Source organism: Rhinoderma darwinii (genome assembly GCF_050947455.1).
Source record: "Rhinoderma darwinii isolate aRhiDar2 chromosome 3 unlocalized genomic scaffold, aRhiDar2.hap1 SUPER_3_unloc_12, whole genome shotgun sequence".
Classification (NCBI taxonomy): domain Eukaryota; kingdom Metazoa; phylum Chordata; class Amphibia; order Anura; family Rhinodermatidae; genus Rhinoderma; species Rhinoderma darwinii.
In genome coordinates this window covers 141,461-159,455 of record NW_027461737.1, presented here as the reverse complement: position 1 = coordinate 159,455, position 17,995 = coordinate 141,461, and the positions used below count along the sequence as shown (strand labels likewise).

Sequence of the window (17,995 nt, the reverse complement as noted above, 5' to 3'; positions counted from 1 at the left end):
ATACAGATTGGTGTGCCCCCCTATGATAGGAAAATGAATAAATATGGCAATGACATATTGTCTTCTCTTTATGTGGTAATAACTTTGGAATTCTTTTATTTATCCAAGCATTCTGAGATTGTTTTCTTGTGACACATTGTACTTTATGTAAGTGGTAAAATGTGGTCGATACAATCCGAATCGTAGAGAAAATTGTAGAGAAAATTAGCATTTTTCTAAATGTATCTGCTTGTAAGACAGATAATAATCCTGGTACTGCAATTTCGTCCTATTTAAAGAGGCTCTGTCACTTGTACTTCCCTATCTCCTAGCTAATTTGATAGGCGCTGTCACACTGATAATACTAGTGAAAATTGTGTCCCAAAACGTTTATTATTTCAAAAGTTATGAGCTTTTTTCTAAATATGTAAATGAGGATTTAGAAGACAACTGGGAGGTAACAGCAGCGATTCTCCTGAGGTGGGGCTTCCTCCCAGCCTCTGACTCTGTCCTATCAGCAGGATGCTGTTTCACAGCATTAGGAGACAGTCTAGAGGGAAGGGGGATCCATTCAAACAGCCATATCTCGGGCTGTGGACGACCTAGAACCGCGGTTCTGGTGCATATGAAAGGGGAGATTCCAATCTTTCATATGACAGTAGAATCACAGTTCTAGCTGTGACAGAGCCTGAGATATAGCCAGTTGAATACAGAATTGGGAATGAAAGCTGTATACCATAAGATCATACTGTGTTGCTGGACAGGGAAGGGGCAGAAGCTGATTGGACAGCGTCATATAGAAAACATTACACCGCCCAAAGTGAAAAGAAAGAGTCTTGTTTTATAATTCTGGTTATTGATGTGTCTAAAAGTGACAATTCTCCCCTTCGGGGAATCGAACCCCGGTCTCCCGCGTGACAGGCGGGGATACTCTCCACTATACTAACGAGGACCTGCTGATACCACAGCTGTGTGAGTTGCGTGGAGCAGGCCTAGCGGCGGCGCATGTGTGGCCTGAGTGCATTGTGTAAATGGCATATATGTGGAATGGGTCTGTATGGCGTGTCCGATGCGGAGAGTGGTCTTTGTTTTGGTAACTATGCTATGCCCCCACATCCCTGTGCTCGTTATTCACTATTAATCTGACACCACTGAGACCATTCAACAACTCTAATACAGATTGGTGTGCCCCCCTATGATAGGAAAATGAATAAATATGGCAATGACATATTGTCTTCTCTTTATGTGGTAATAACTTTGGAATTCTTTTATTTATCCAAGCATTCTGAGATTGTTTTCTTGTGACACATTGTACTTTATGTAAGTGGTAAAATGTGGTCGATACAATCCGAATCGTAGAGAAAATTGTAGAGAAAATTAGCATTTTTCTAAATGTATCTGCTTGTAAGACAGATAATAATCCTGGTACTGCAATTTCGTCCTATTTAAAGAGGCTCTGTCACTTGTACTTCCCTATCTCCTAGCTAATTTGATAGGCGCTGTCACACTGATAATACTAGTGAAAATTGTGTCCCAAAACGTTTATTATTTCAAAAGTTATGAGCTTTTTTCTAAATATGTAAATGAGGATTTAGAAGACAACTGGGAGGTAACAGCAGCGATTCTCCTGAGGTGGGGCTTCCTCCCAGCCTCTGACTCTGTCCTATCAGCAGGATGCTGTTTCACAGCATTAGGAGACAGTCTAGAGGGAAGGGGGATCCATTCAAACAGCCATATCTCGGGCTGTGGACGACCTAGAACCGCGGTTCTGGTGGCATATGAAAGGGGAGATTCCAATCTTTCATATGACAGTAGAATCACAGTTCTAGCTGTGACAGAGCCTGAGATATAGCCAGTTGAATACAGAATTGGGAATGAAAGCTGTATACTATAAGATCATACTGTGTTGCTGGACAGGGAAGGGGCAGAAGCTGATTGGACAGCGTCATACAGAAAACATTACACCGCCCAAAGTGAAAAGAAAGAGTCTTGTTTTATAATTCTGGTTATTGATGTGTCTAAAAGTGACAATTCTCCCCTTCGGGGAATCGAACCCCGGTCTCCCGTGTGACAGGCGGGGATACTCTCCACTATACTAACGAGGACCTGCTGATACCACAGCTGTGTGAGTTGCGTGGAGCAGGCCTAGCGGCGGCGCATGTGTGGCCTGAGTGCATTGTGTAAATGGCATATATGTGGAATGGGTCTGTATGGCGTGTCCGATGCGGAGAGTGGTCTTTGTTTTGGTAACTATGCTATGCCCCCACATCCCTGTGCTCGTTATTCACTATTAATCTGACACCACTGAGACCATTCAACAACTCTAATACAGATTGGTGTGCCCCCCTATGATAGGAAAATGAATAAATATGGCAATGACATATTGTCTTCTCTTTATGTGGTAATAACTTTGGAATTCTTTTATTTATCCAAGCATTCTGAGATTGTTTTCTTGTGACACATTGTACTTTATGTAAGTGGTAAAATGTGGTCGATACAATCCGAATCGTAGAGAAAATTGTAGAGAAAATTAGCATTTTTCTAAATGTATCTGCTTGTAAGACAGATAATAATCCTGGTACTGCAATTTCGTCCTATTTAAAGAGGCTCTGTCACTTGTACTTCCCTATCTCCTAGCTAATTTGATAGGCGCTGTCACACTGATAATACTAGTGAAAATTGTGTCCCAAAACGTTTATTATTTCAAAAGTTATGAGCTTTTTTCTAAATATGTAAATGAGGATTTAGAAGACAACTGGGAGGTAACAGCAGCGATTCTCCTGAGGTGGGGCTTCCTCCCAGCCTCTGACTCTGTCCTATCAGCAGGATGCTGTTTCACAGCATTAGGAGACAGTCTAGAGGGAAGGGGGATCCATTCAAACAGCCATATCTCGGGCTGTGGACGACCTAGAACCGCGGTTCTGGTGCATATGAAAGGGGAGATTCCAATCTTTCATACGACAGTAGAATCACAGTTCTAGCTGTGACAGAGCCTGAGATATAGCCAGTTGAATACAGAATTGGGAATGAAAGCTGTATACCATAAGATCATACTGTGTTGCTGGACAGGGAAGGGGCAGAAGCTGATTGGACAGCGTCATATAGAAAACATTACACCGCCCAAAGTGAAAAGAAAGAGTCTTGTTTTATAATTCTGGTTATTGATGTGTCTAAAAGTGACAATTCTCCCCGTCGGGGAATCGAACCCCGGTCTCCCGCGTGACAGGCGGGGATACTCTCCACTATACTAACGAGGACCTGCTGATACCAGGTCTGTATGAGTTGCGTGGAGCAGGCCTAGCGGCGGCGCATGTGTGGCCTGAGTGCATTGTGTAAATGGCATATATGTGGAATGGGTCTGTATGGCGTGTCCGATGCGGAGAGTGGTCTTTGTTTTGGTAACTATGCTATGCCCCCACATCCCTGTGCTCGTTATTCACTATTAATCTGACACCACTGAAACCATTCAACAACTCTAATACAGATTAGTGTGCCCCCCTATGATAGGAAAATGAATAAATATGGCAATGACATATTGTCTTCTCTTTATGTGGTAATAACTTTGGAATTCTTTTATTTATCCAAGCATTCTGAGATTGTTTTCTTGTGACACATTGTACTTTATGTAAGTGGTAAAATGTGGTCGATACAATCCGAATCGTAGAGAAAATTGTAGAGAAAATTAGCATTTTTCTAAATGTATCTGCTTGTAAGACAGATAATAATCCTGGTACTGCAATTTCGTCCTATTTAAAGAGGCTCTGTCACTTGTACTTCCCTATCTCCTAGCTAATTTGATAGGCGCTGTCACACTGATAATACTAGTGAAAATTGTGTCCCAAAACGTTTATTATTTCAAAAGTTATGAGCTTTTTTCTAAATATGTAAATGAGGATTTAGAAGACAACTGGGAGGTAACAGCAGCGATTCTCCTGAGGTGGGGCTTCCTCCCAGCCTCTGACTCTGTCCTATCAGCAGGATGCTGTTTCACAGCATTAGGAGACAGTCTAGAGGGAAGGGGGATCCATTCAAACAGCCATATCTCGGGCTGTGGACGACCTAGAACCGCGGTTCTGGTGCATATGAAAGGGGAGATTCCAATCTTTCATATGACAGTAGAATCACAGTTCTAGCTGTGACAGAGCCTGAGATATAGCCAGTTGAATACAGAATTGGGAATGAAAGCTGTATACCATAAGATCATACTGTGTTGCTGGACAGGGAAGGGGCAGAAGCTGATTGGACAGCGTCATATAGAAAACATTACACCGCCCAAAGTGAAAAGAAAGAGTCTTGTTTTATAATTCTGGTTATTGATGTGTCTAAAAGTGACAATTCTCCCCGTCGGGGAATCGAACCCCGGTCTCCCGCGTGACAGGCGGGGATACTCTCCACTATACTAACGAGGACCTGCTGATACCAGGTCTGTATGAGTTGCGTGGAGCAGGCCTAGCGGCGGCGCATGTGTGGCCTGAGTGCATTGTGTAAATGGCATATATGTGGAATGGGTCTGTATGGCGTGTCCGATGCGGAGAGTGGTCTTTGTTTTGGTAACTATGCTATGCCCCCACATCCCTGTGCTCGTTATTCACTATTAATCTGACACCACTGAAACCATTCAACAACTCTAATACAGATTAGTGTGCCCCCCTATGATAGGAAAATGAATAAATATGGCAATGACATATTGTCTTCTCTTTATGTGGTAATAACTTTGGAATTCTTTTATTTATCCAAGCATTCTGAGATTGTTTTCTTGTGACACATTGTACTTTATGTAAGAGGTAAAATGTGGTCGATACAATCCGAATCGTAGAGAAAATTGTAGAGAAAATTAGCATTTTTCTAAATGTATCTGCTTGTAAGACAGATAATAATCCTGGTACTGCAATTTCGTCCTATTTAAAGAGGCTCTGTCACTTGTACTTCCCTATCTCCTAGCTAATTTGATAGGCGCTGTCACACTGATAATACTAGTGAAAATTGTGTCCCAAAACGTTTATTATTTCAAAAGTTATGAGCTTTTTTCTAAATATGTAAATGAGGATTTATAAGACAACTGGGAGGTAACAGCAGCGATTCTCCTGAGGTGGGGCTTCCTCCCAGCCTCTGACTCTGTCCTATCAGCAGGATGCTGTTTCACAGCATTAGGAGACAGTCTAGAGGGAAGGGGGATCCATTCAAACAGCCATATCTCGGGCTGTGGACGACCTAGAACCGCGGTTCTGGTGGCATATGAAAGGGGAGATTCCAATCTTTCATATGACAGTAGAATCACAGTTCTAGCTGTGACAGAGCCTGAGATATAGCCAGTTGAATACAGAATTGGGAATGAAAGCTGTATACTATAAGATCACACTGTGTTGCTGGACAGGGAAGGGGCAGAAGCTGATTGGACAGCGTCATATAGAAAACATTACACCGCCCAAAGTGAAAAGAAAGAGTCTTGTTTTATAATTCTGGTTATTGATGTGTCTAAAAGTGACAATTCTCCCCGTCGGGGAATCGAACCCCGGTCTCCCGCGTGACAGGAGGGGATACTCTCCACTATACTAACGAGGACCTGCTGATACCAGGGCTGTGTGAGTTGCGTGGAGCAGGCCTAGCGGCGGCGCATGTGTGGCCTGAGTGCATTGTGTAAATGGCATATATGTGGAATGGGTCTGTATGGCGTGTCCGATGCGGAGAGTGGTCTTTGTTTTGGTAACTATGCTATGCCCCCACATCCCTGTGCTCGTTATTCACTATTAATCTGACACCACTGAGACCATTCAACAACTCTAATACAGATTAGTGTGCCCCCCTATGATAGGAAAATGAATAAATATGGCAATGACATATTGTCTTCTCTTTATGTGGTAATAACTTTGGAATTCTTTTATTTATCCAAGCATTCTGAGATTGTTTTCTTGTGACACATTGTACTTTATGTAAGTGGTAAAATGTGGTCGATACAATCCGAATCGTAGAGAAAATTGTAGAGAAAATTAGCATTTTTCTAAATGTATCTGCTTGTAAGACAGATAATAATCCTGGTACTGCAATTTCGTCCTATTTAAAGAGGCTCTGTCACTTGTACTTCCCTATCTCCTAGCTAATTTGATAGGCGCTGTCACACTGATAATACTAGTGAAAATTGTGTCCCAAAACGTTTATTATTTCAAAAGTTATGAGCTTTTTTCTAAATATGTAAATGAGGATTTATAAGACAACTGGGAGGTAACAGCAGCGATTCTCCTGAGGTGGGGCTTCCTCCCAGCCTCTGACTCTGTCCTATCAGCAGGATGCTGTTTCACAGCATTAGGAGACAGTCTAGAGGGAAGGGGGATCCATTCAAACAGCCATATCTCGGGCTGTGGACGACCTAGAACCGCGGTTCTGGTGGCATATGAAAGGGGAGATTCCAATCTTTCATATGACAGTAGAATCACAGTTCTAGCTGTGACAGAGCCTGAGATATAGCCAGTTGAATACAGAATTGGGAATGAAAGCTGTATACTATAAGATCACACTGTGTTGCTGGACAGGGATGGGGCAGAAGCTGATTGGACAGCGTCATACAGAAAACATTACACCGCCCAAAGTGAAAAGAAAGAGTCTTGTTTTATAATTCTGGTTATTGATGTGTCTAAAAGTGTGAATTCTCCCCGTCGGGGAATCGAACCCCGGTCTCCCGCGTGACAGGCGGGGATACTCTCCACTATACTAACGATGACCTGCTGATACCAGGGCTGTGTGAGTTGCGTGGAGCAGGCCTAGCGGCGGCGCATGTGTGGCCTGAGTGCATTGTGTAAATGGCATATATGTGGAATGGGTCTGTATGGCGTGTCCGATGCGGAGAGTGGTCTTTGTTTTGGTAACTATGCTATGCCCCCACATCCCTGTGCTCGTTATTCACTATTAATCTGACACCACTGAGACCATTCAACAACTCTAATACAGATTAGTGTGCCCCCCTATGATAGGAAAATGAATAAATATGGCAATGACATATTGTCTTCTCTTTATGTGGTAATAACTTTGGAATTCTTTTATTTATCCAAGCATTCTGAGATTGTTTTCTTGTGACACATTGTACTTTATGTAAGTGGTAAAATGTGGTCGATACAATCCGAATCGTAGAGAAAATTGTAGAGAAAATTAGCATTTTTCTAAATGTATCTGCTTGTAAGACAGATAATAATCCTGGTACTGCAATTTCGTCCTATTTAAAGAGGCTCTGTCACTTGTACTTCCCTATCTCCTAGCTAATTTGATAGGCGCTGTCACACTGATAATACTAGTGAAAATTGTGTCCCAAAACGTTTATTATTTCAAAAGTTATGAGCTTTTTTCTAAATATGTAAATGAGGATTTATAAGACAACTGGGAGGTAACAGCAGCGATTCTCCTGAGGTGGGGCTTCCTCCCAGCCTCTGACTCTGTCCTATCAGCAGGATGCTGTTTCACAGCATTAGGAGACAGTCTAGAGGGAAGGGGGATCCATTCAAACAGCCATATCTCGGGCTGTGGACGACCTAGAACCGCGGTTCTGGTGGCATATGAAAGGGGAGATTCCAATCTTTCATATGACAGTAGAATCACAGTTCTAGCTGTGACAGAGCCTGAGATATAGCCAGTTGAATACAGAATTGGGAATGAAAGCTGTATACTATAAGATCACACTGTGTTGCTGGACAGGGATGGGGCAGAAGCTGATTGGACAGCGTCATACAGAAAACATTACACCGCCCAAAGTGAAAAGAAAGAGTCTTGTTTTATAATTCTGGTTATTGATGTGTCTAAAAGTGTGAATTCTCCCCGTCGGGGAATCGAACCCCGGTCTCCCGCGTGACAGGCGGGGATACTCTCCACTATACTAACGATGACCTGCTGATACCAGGGCTGTGTGAGTTGCGTGGAGCAGGCCTAGCGGCGGCGCATGTGTGGCCTGAGTGCATTGTGTAAATGGCATATATGTGGAATGGGTCTGTATGGCGTGTCCGATGCGGAGAGTGGTCTTTGTTTTGGTAACTATGCTATGCCCCCACATCCCTGTGCTCGTTATTCACTATTAATCTGACACCACTGAGACCATTCAACAACTCTAATACAGATTAGTGTGCCCCCCTATGATAGGAAAATGAATAAATATGGCAATGACATATTGTCTTCTCTTTATGTGGTAATAACTTTGGAATTCTTTTATTTATCCAAGCATTCTGAGATTGTTTTCTTGTGACACATTGTACTTTATGTAAGTGGTAAAATGTGGTCGATACAATCCGAATCGTAGAGAAAATTGTAGAGAAAATTAGCATTTTTCTAAATGTATCTGCTTGTAAGACAGATAATAATCCTGGTACTGCAATTTCGTCCTATTTAAAGAGGCTCTGTCACTTGTACTTCCCTATCTCCTAGCTAATTTGATAGGCACTGTCACACTGATAATACTAGTGAAAATTGTGTCCCAAAACGTTTATTATTTCAAAAGTTATGAGCTTTTTTCTAAATATGTAAATGAGGATTTATAAGACAACTGGGAGGTAACAGCAGCGATTCTCCTGAGGTGGGGCTTCCTCCCAGCCTCTGACTCTGTCCTATCAGCAGGATGCTGTTTCACAGCATTAGGAGACAGTCTAGAGGGAAGGGGGATCCATTCAAACAGCCATATCTCGGGCTGTGGACGACCTAGAACCGCGGTTCTGGTGGCATATGAAAGGGGAGATTCCAATCTTTCATATGACAGTAGAATCACAGTTCTAGCTGTGACAGAGCCTGATATATAGCCAGTTGAATACAGAATTGGGAATGAAAGCTGTATACTATAAGATCACACTGTGTTGCTGGACAGGGAAGGGGCAGAAGCTGATTGGACAGCGTCATACAGAAAACATTACACCGCCCAAAGTGAAAAGAAAGAGTCTTGTTTTATAATTCTGGTTATTGATGTGTCTAAAAGTGACAATTCTCCCCGTCGGGGAATCGAACCCCGGTCTCCCGCGTGACAGGAGGGGATACTCTCCACTATACTAACGAGGACCTGCTGATACCAGGGCTGTGTGAGTTGCGTGGAGCAGGCCTAGCGGCGGCGCATGTGTGGCCTGAGTGCATTGTGTAAATGGCATATATGTGGAATGGGTCTGTATGGCGTGTCCGATGCGGAGAGTGGTCTTTGTTTTGGTAACTATGCTATGCCCCCACATCCCTGTGCTCGTTATTCACTATTAATCTGACACCACTGAGACCATTCAACAACTCTAATACAGATTAGTGTGCCCCCCTATGATAGGAAAATGAATAAATATGGCAATGACATATTGTCTTCTCTTTATGTGGTAATAACTTTGGAATTCTTTTATTTATCCAAGCATTCTGAGAATGTTTTCTTGTGACACATTGTACTTTATGTAAGTGGTAAAATGTGGTCGATACAATCCGAATCGTAGAGAAAATTGTAGAGAAAATTAGCATTTTTCTAAATGTATCTGCTTGTAAGACAGATAATAATCCTGGTACTGCAATTTCGTCCTATTTAAAGAGGCTCTGTCACTTGTACTTCCCTATCTCCTAGCTAATTTGATAGGCACTGTCACACTGATAATACTAGTGAAAATTGTGTCCCAAAACGTTTATTATTTCAAAAGTTATGAGCTTTTTTCTAAATATGTAAATGAGGATTTATAAGACAACTGGGAGGTAACAGCAGCGATTCTCCTGAGGTGGGGCTTCCTCCCAGCCTCTGACTCTGTCCTATCAGCAGGATGCTGTTTCACAGCATTAGGAGACAGTCTAGAGGGAAGGGGGATCCATTCAAACAGCCATATCTCGGGCTGTGGACGACCTAGAACCGCGGTTCTGGTGGCATATGAAAGGGGAGATTCCAATCTTTCATATGACAGTAGAATCACAGTTCTAGCTGTGACAGAGCCTGATATATAGCCAGTTGAATACAGAATTGGGAATGAAAGCTGTATACTATAAGATCATACTGTGTTGCTGGACAGGGAAGGGGCAGAAGCTGATTGGACAGCGTCATACAGAAAACATTACACCGCCCAAAGTGAAAAGAAAGAGTCTTGTTTTATAATTCTGGTTATTGATGTGTCTAAAAGTGTGAATTCTCCCCGTCGGGGAATCGAACCCCGGTCTCCCGCGTGACAGGCGGGGATACTCTCCACTATACTAACGATGACCTGCTGATACCAGGGCTGTGTGAGTTGCGTGGAGCAGGCCTAGCGGCGGCGCATGTGTGGCCTGAGTGCATTGTGTAAATGGCATATATGTGGAATGGGTCTGTATGGCGTGTCCGCTGCGGAGAGTGGTCTTTGTTTTGGTAACTATGCTATGCCCCCACATCCCTGTGCTCGTTATTCACTATTAATCTGACACCACTGAGACCATTCAACAACTCTAATACAGATTAGTGTGCCCCCCTATGATAGGAAAATGAATAAATATGGCAATGACATATTGTCTTCTCTTTATGTGGTAATAACTTTGGAATTCTTTTATTTATCCAAGCATTCTGAGATTGTTTTCTTGTGACACATTGTACTTTATGTAAGTGGTAAAATGTGGTCGATACAATCCGAATCGTAGAGAAAATTGTAGAGAAAATTAGCATTTTTCTAAATGTATCTGCTTGTAAGACAGATAATAATCCTGGTACTGCAATTTCGTCCTATTTAAAGAGGCTCTGTCACTTGTACTTCCCTATCTCCTAGCTAATTTGATAGGCGCTGTCACACTGATAATACTTGTGAAAATTGTGTCCCAAAACGTTTATTATTTCAAAAGTTATGAGCTTTTTTCTAAATATGTAAATGAGGATTTATAAGACAACTGGGAGGTAACAGCAGCGATTCTCCTGAGGTGGGGCTTCCTCCCAGCCTCTGACTCTGTCCTATCAGCAGGATGCTGTTTCACAGCATTAGGAGACAGTCTAGAGGGAAGGGGGATCCATTCAAACAGCCATATCTCGGGCTGTGGACGACCTAGAACCGCGGTTCTGGTGGCATATGAAAGGGGAGATTCCAATCTTTCATATGACAGTAGAATCACAGTTCTAGCTGTGACAGAGCCTGAGATATAGCCAGTTGAATACAGAATTGGGAATGAAAGCTGTATACTATAAGATCACACTGTGTTGCTGGACAGGGAAGGGGCAGAAGCTGATTGGACAGAAGGGGCAGAAGCTGATTGGACAGCGTCATATAGAAAACATTACACCGCCCAAAGTGAAAAGAAAGAGTCTTGTTTTATAATTCTGGTTATTGATGTGTCTAAAAGTAACAATTCTCCCCGTCGGGGAATCGAACCCCGGTCTCCCGCGTGACAGGCGGGGATACTCTCCACTATACTAACGAGGACCTGCTGATACCAGGGCTGTGTGAGTTGCGTGGAGCAGGCCTAGCGGCGGCGCATGTGTGGCCTGAGTGCATTGTGTAAATGGCATATATGTGGAATGGGTCTGTATGGCGTGTCCGATGCGGAGAGTGGTCTTTGTTTTGGTAACTATGCTATGCCCCCACATCCCTGTGCTCGTTATTCACTATTAATCTGACACCACTGAGACCATTCAACAACTCTAATACAGATTAGTGTGCCCCCCTATGATAGGAAAATGAATAAATATGGCAATGACATATTGTCTTCTCTTTATGTGGTAATAACTTTGGAATTCTTTTATTTATCCAAGCATTCTGAGATTGTTTTCTTGTGACACATTGTACTTTATGTAAGTGGTAAAATGTGGTCGATACAATCCGAATCGTAGAGAAAATTGTAGAGAAAATTAGCATTTTTCTAAATGTATCTGCTTGTAAGACAGATAATAATCCTGGTACTGCAATTTCGTCCTATTTAAAGAGGCTCTGTCACTTGTACTTCCCTATCTCCTAGCTAATTTGATAGGCGCTGTCACACTGATAATACTAGTGAAAATTGTGTCCCAAAACGTTTATTATTTCAAAAGTTATGAGCTTTTTTCTAAATATGTAAATGAGGATTTATAAGACAACTGGGAGGTAACAGCAGCGATTCTCCTGAGGTGGGGCTTCCTCCCAGCCTCTGACTCTGTCCTATCAGCAGGATGCTGTTTCACAGCATTAGGAGACAGTCTAGAGGGAAGGGGGATCCATTCAAACAGCCATATCTCGGGCTGTGGACGACCTAGAACCGCGGTTCTGGTGCATATGAAAGGGGAGATTCCAATCTTTCATATGACAGTAGAATCACAGTTCTAGCTGTGACAGAGCCTGAGATATAGCCAGTTGAATACAGAATTGGGAATGAAAGCTGTATACCATAAGATCATACTGTGTTGCTGGACAGGGAAGGGGCAGAAGCTGATTGGACAGCGTCATATAGAAAACATTACACCGCCCAAAGTGAAAAGAAAGAGTCTTGTTTTATAATTCTGGTTATTGATGTGTCTAAAAGTAACAATTCTCCCCGTCGGGGAATCGAACCCCGGTCTCCCGCGTGACAGGCGGGGATACTCTCCACTATACTAACGAGGACCTGCTGATACCAGGGCTGTGTGAGTTGCGTGGAGCAGGCCTAGCGGCGGCGCATGTGTGGCCTGAGTGCATTGTGTAAATGGCATATATGTGGAATGGGTCTGTATGGCGTGTCCGATGCGGAGAGTGGTCTTTGTTTTGGTAACTATGCTATGCCCCCACATCCCTGTGCTCGTTATTCACTATTAATCTGACACCACTGAGACCATTCAACAACTCTAATACAGATTAGTGTGCCCCCCTATGATAGGAAAATGAATAAATATGGCAATGACATATTGTCTTCTCTTTATGTGGTAATAACTTTGGAATTCTTTTATTTATCCAAGCATTCTGAGATTGTTTTCTTGTGACACATTGTACTTTATGTAAGTGGTAAAATGTGGTCGATACAATCCGAATCGTAGAGAAAATTGTAGAGAAAATTAGCATTTTTCTAAATGTATCTGCTTGTAAGACAGATAATAATCCTGGTACTGCAATTTCGTCCTATTTAAAGAGGCTCTGTCACTTGTACTTCCCTATCTCCTAGCTAATTTGATAGGCGCTGTCACACTGATAATACTAGTGAAAATTGTGTCCCAAAACGTTTATTATTTCAAAAGTTATGAGCTTTTTTCTAAATATGTAAATGAGGATTTATAAGACAACTGGGAGGTAACAGCAGCGATTCTCCTGAGGTGGGGCTTCCTCCCAGCCTCTGACTCTGTCCTATCAGCAGGATGCTGTTTCACAGCATTAGGAGACAGTCTAGAGGGAAGGGGGATCCATTCAAACAGCCATATCTCGGGCTGTGGACGACCTAGAACCGCGGTTCTGGTGGCATATGAAAGGGGAGATTCCAATCTTTCATATGACAGTAGAATCACAGTTCTAGCTGTGACAGAGCCTGAGATATAGCCAGTTGAATACAGAATTGGGAATGAAAGCTGTATACCATAAGATCATACTGTGTTGCTGGACAGGGAAGGGGCAGAAGCTGATTGGACAGAAGGGGCAGAAGCTGATTGGACAGCGTCATATAGAAAACATTACACCGCCCAAAGTGAAAAGAAAGAGTCTTGTTTTATAATTCTGGTTATTGATGTGTCTAAAAGTGACAATTCTCCCCGTCGGGGAATCGAACCCCGGTCTCCCGCGTGACAGGCGGGGATACTCTCCACTATACTAACGAGTACCTGCTGATACAAGGGCTGTGTGAGTTGCGTGGAGCAGGCCTAGCGGCGGCGCATGTGTGGCCTGAGTGCATTGTGTAAATGGCATATATGTGGAATGGGTCTGTATGGCGTGTCCGATGCGGAGAGTGGTCTTTGTTTTGGTAACTATGCTATGCCCCCACATCCCTGTGCTCGTTATTCACTATTAATCTGACACCACTGAGACCATTCAACAACTCTAATACAGATTAGTGTGCCCCCCTATGATAGGAAAATGAATAAATATGGCAATGACATATTGTCTTCTCTTTATGTGGTAATAACTTTGGAATTCTTTTATTTATCCAAGCATTCTGAGATTGTTTTCTTGTGACACATTGTACTTTATGTAAGTGGTAAAATGTGGTCGATACAATCCGAATCGTAGAGAAAATTGTAGAGAAAATTAGCATTTTTCTAAATGTATCTGCTTGTAAGACAGATAATAATCCTGGTACTGCAATTTCGTCCTATTTAAAGAGGCTCTGTCACTTGTACTTCCCTATCTCCTAGCTAATTTGATAGGCGCTGTCACACTGATAATACTAGTGAAAATTGTGTCCCAAAACGTTTATTATTTCAAAAGTTATGAGCTTTTTTCTAAATATGTAAATGAGGATTTATAAGACAACTGGGAGGTAACAGCAGCGATTCTCCTGAGGTGGGGCTTCCTCCCAGCCTCTGACTCTGTCCTATCAGCAGGATGCTGTTTCACAGCATTAGGAGACAGTCTAGAGGGAAGGGGGATCCATTCAAACAGCCATATCTCGGGCTGTGGACGACCTAGAACCGCGGTTCTGGTGGCATATGAAAGGGGAGATTCCAATCTTTCATATGACAGTAGAATCACAGTTCTAGCTGTGACAGAGCCTGAGATATAGCCAGTTGAATACAGAATTGGGAATGAAAGCTGTATACTATAAGATCACACTGTGTTGCTGGACAGGGAAGGGGCAGAAGCTGATTGGACAGCGTCATATAGAAAACATTACACCGCCCAAAGTGAAAAGAAAGAGTCTTGTTTTATAATTCTGGTTATTGATGTGTCTAAAAGTGATAATTCTCCCCGTCGGGGAATCGAACCCCGGTCTCCCGCGTGACAGGCGGGGATACTCTCCACTATACTAACGAGGACCTGCTGATACCAGGGCTCTGTGAGTTGCGTGGAGCAGGCCTAGCGGCGGCGCATGTGTGGCCTGAGTGCATTGTGTAAATGGCATATATGTGGAATGGGTCTGTATGGCGTGTCCGATGCGGAGAGTGGTCTTTGTTTTGGTAACTATGCTATGCCCCCACATCCCTGTGCTCGTTATTCACTATTAATCTGACACCACTGAGACCATTCAACAACTCTAATACAGATTAGTGTGCCCCCCTATGATAGGAAAATGAATAAATATGGCAATGACATATTGTCTTCTCTTTATGTGGTAATAACTTTGGAATTCTTTTATTTATCCAAGCATTCTGAGATTGTTTTCTTGTGACACATTGTACTTTATGTAAGTGGTAAAATGTGGTCGATACAATCCGAATCGTAGAGAAAATTGTAGAGAAAATTAGCATTTTTCTAAATGTATCTGCTTGTAAGACAGATAATAATCCTGGTACTGCAATTTCGTCCTATTTAAAGAGGCTCTGTCACTTGTACTTCCCTATCTCCTAGCTAATTTGATAGGCGCTGTCACACTGATAATACTAGTGAAAATTGTGTCCCAAAACGTTTATTATTTCAAAAGTTATGAGCTTTTTTCTAAATATGTAAATGAGGATTTATAAGACAACTGGGAGGTAACAGCAGCGATTCTCCTGAGGTGGGGCTTCCTCCCAGCCTCTGACTCTGTCCTATCAGCAGGATGCTGTTTCACAGCATTAGGAGACAGTCTAGAGGGAAGGGGGATCCATTCAAACAGCCATATCTCGGGCTGTGGACGACCTAGAACCGCGGTTCTGGTGGCATATGAAAGGGGAGATTCCAATCTTTCATATGACAGTAGAATCACAGTTCTAGCTGTGACAGAGCCTGAGATATAGCCAGTTGAATACAGAATTGGGAATGAAAGCTGTATACTATAAGATCACACTGTGTTGCTGGACAGGGAAGGGGCAGAAGCTGATTGGACAGCGTCATACAGAAAACATTACACCGCCCAAAGTGAAAAGAAAGAGTCTTGTTTTATAATTCTGGTTATTGATGTGTCTAAAAGTGACAATTCTCCCCGTCGGGGAATCGAACCCCGGTCTCCCGCGTGACAGGCGGGGATACTCTCCACTATACTAACGAGGACCTGCTGATACCAGGGCTCTGTGAGTTGCGTGGAGCAGGCCTAGCGGCGGCGCATGTGTGGCCTGAGTGCATTGTGTAAATGGCATATATGTGGAATGGGTCTGTATGGCGTGTCCGATGCGGAGAGTGGTCTTTGTTTTGGTAACTATGCTATGCCCCCACATCCCTGTGCTCGTTATTCACTATTAATCTGACACCACTGAGACCATTCAACAACTCTAATACAGATTAGTGTGCCCCCCTATGATAGGAAAATGAATAAATATGGCAATGACATATTGTCTTCTCTTTATGTGGTAATAACTTTGGAATTCTTTTATTTATCCAAGCATTCTGAGATTGTTTTCTTGTGACACATTGTACTTTATGTAAGTGGTAAAATGTGGTCGATACAATCCGAATCGTAGAGAAAATTGTAGAGAAAATTAGCATTTTTCTAAATGTATCTGCTTGTAAGACAGATAATAATCCTGGTACTGCAATTTCGTCCTATTTAAAGAGGCTCTGTCACTTGTACTTCCCTATCTCCTAGCTAATTTGATAGGCGCTGTCACACTGATAATACTAGTGAAAATTGTGTCCCAAAACGTTTATTATTTCAAAAGTTATGAGCTTTTTTCTAAATATGTAAATGAGGATTTATAAGACAACTGGGAGGTAACAGCAGCGATTCTCCTGAGGTGGGGCTTCCTCCCAGCCTCTGACTCTGTCCTATCAGCAGGATGCTGTTTCACAGCATTAGGAGACAGTCTAGAGGGAAGGGGGATCCATTCAAACAGCCATATCTCGGGCTGTGGACGACCTAGAACCGCGGTTCTGGTGGCATATGAAAGGGGAGATTCCAATCTTTCATATGACAGTAGAATCACAGTTCTAGCTGTGACAGAGCCTGAGATATAGCCAGTTGAATACAGAATTGGGAATGAAAGCTGTATACTATAAGATCACACTGTGTTGCTGGACAGGGAAGGGGCAGAAGCTGATTGGACAGCGTCATACAGAAAACATTACACCGCCCAAAGTGAAAAGAAAGAGTCTTGTTTTATAATTCTGGTTATTGATGTGTCTAAAAGTGACAATTCTCCCCGTCGGGGAATCGAACCCCGGTCTCCCGCATGACAGGCGGGGATACTCTCCACTATACTAACGAGGACCTGCTGATACCAGGGCTGTGTGAGTTGCGTGGAGCAGGCCTAGCGGCGGCGCATGTGTGGCCTGAGTGCATTGTGTAAATGGCATATATGTGGAATGGGTCTGTATGGCGTGTCCGATGCGGAGAGTGGTCTTTGTTTTGGTAACTATGCTATGCCCCCACATCCCTGTGCTCGTTATTCACTATTAATCTGACACCACTGAGACCATTCAACAACTCTAATACAGATTAGTGTGCCCCCCTATGATAGGAAAATGAATAAATATGGCAATGACATATTGTCTTCTCTTTATGTGGTAATAACTTTGGAATTCTTTTATTTATCCAAGCATTCTGAGATTGTTTTCTTGTGACACATTGTACTTTATGTAAGTGGTAAAATGTGGTCGATACAATCCGAATCGTAGAGAAAATTGTAGAGAAAATTAGCATTTTTCTAAATGTATCTGCTTGTAAGACAGATAATAATCCTGGTACTGCAATTTCGTCCTATTTAAAGAGGCTCTGTCACTTGTACTTCCCTATCTCCTAGCTAATTTGATAGGCGCTGTCACACTGATAATACTAGTGAAAATTGTGTCCCAAAACGTTTATTATTTCAAAAGTTATGAGCTTTTTTCTAAATATGTAAATGAGGATTTATAAGACAACTGGGAGGTAACAGCAGCGATTCTCCTGAGGTGGGGCTTCCTCCCAGCCTCTGACTCTGTCCTATCAGCAGGATGCTGTTTCACAGCATTAGGAGACAGTCTAGAGGGAAGGGGGATCCATTCAAACAGCCATATCTCGGGCTGTGGACGACCTAGAACCGCGGTTCTGGTGGCATATGAAAGGGGAGATTCCAATCTTTCATATGACAGTAGAATCACAGTTCTAG

The 17,995-nt window shown here is 42.7% G+C and overlaps 7 non-coding genes across 7 annotated transcripts; all 7 read right to left on the bottom strand.

The window, feature by feature from the left end:
- Positions 1 to 3,164: 3,164 nt before the first annotated feature.
- Positions 3,165 to 3,236, bottom strand: TRNAD-GUC (transfer RNA aspartic acid (anticodon GUC)). Its single transcript has one exon. It is a non-coding gene; the product is annotated as a tRNA-Asp (tRNA).
- A 1,080-nt stretch (positions 3,237 to 4,316) lies between these two features.
- Positions 4,317 to 4,388, bottom strand: TRNAD-GUC (transfer RNA aspartic acid (anticodon GUC)). The gene has a single exon. It is a non-coding gene; the product is annotated as a tRNA-Asp (tRNA).
- Positions 4,389 to 11,258: 6,870 nt separating this feature from the next.
- Positions 11,259 to 11,330, bottom strand: TRNAD-GUC (transfer RNA aspartic acid (anticodon GUC)). Its single transcript has one exon. It is a non-coding gene; the product is annotated as a tRNA-Asp (tRNA).
- A 1,080-nt stretch (positions 11,331 to 12,410) lies between these two features.
- On the bottom strand, positions 12,411 to 12,482 carry TRNAD-GUC (transfer RNA aspartic acid (anticodon GUC)). Its single transcript has one exon. It is a non-coding gene; the product is annotated as a tRNA-Asp (tRNA).
- Positions 12,483 to 14,740: 2,258 nt separating this feature from the next.
- Positions 14,741 to 14,812, bottom strand: TRNAD-GUC (transfer RNA aspartic acid (anticodon GUC)). Its single transcript has one exon. It is a non-coding gene; the product is annotated as a tRNA-Asp (tRNA).
- Positions 14,813 to 15,893: 1,081 nt separating this feature from the next.
- TRNAD-GUC (transfer RNA aspartic acid (anticodon GUC)) lies at positions 15,894 to 15,965 on the bottom strand. Its single transcript has one exon. It is a non-coding gene; the product is annotated as a tRNA-Asp (tRNA).
- Positions 15,966 to 17,046: 1,081 nt separating this feature from the next.
- Positions 17,047 to 17,118, bottom strand: TRNAD-GUC (transfer RNA aspartic acid (anticodon GUC)). Its single transcript has one exon. It is a non-coding gene; the product is annotated as a tRNA-Asp (tRNA).
- Positions 17,119 to 17,995: the final 877 nt, after the last annotated feature.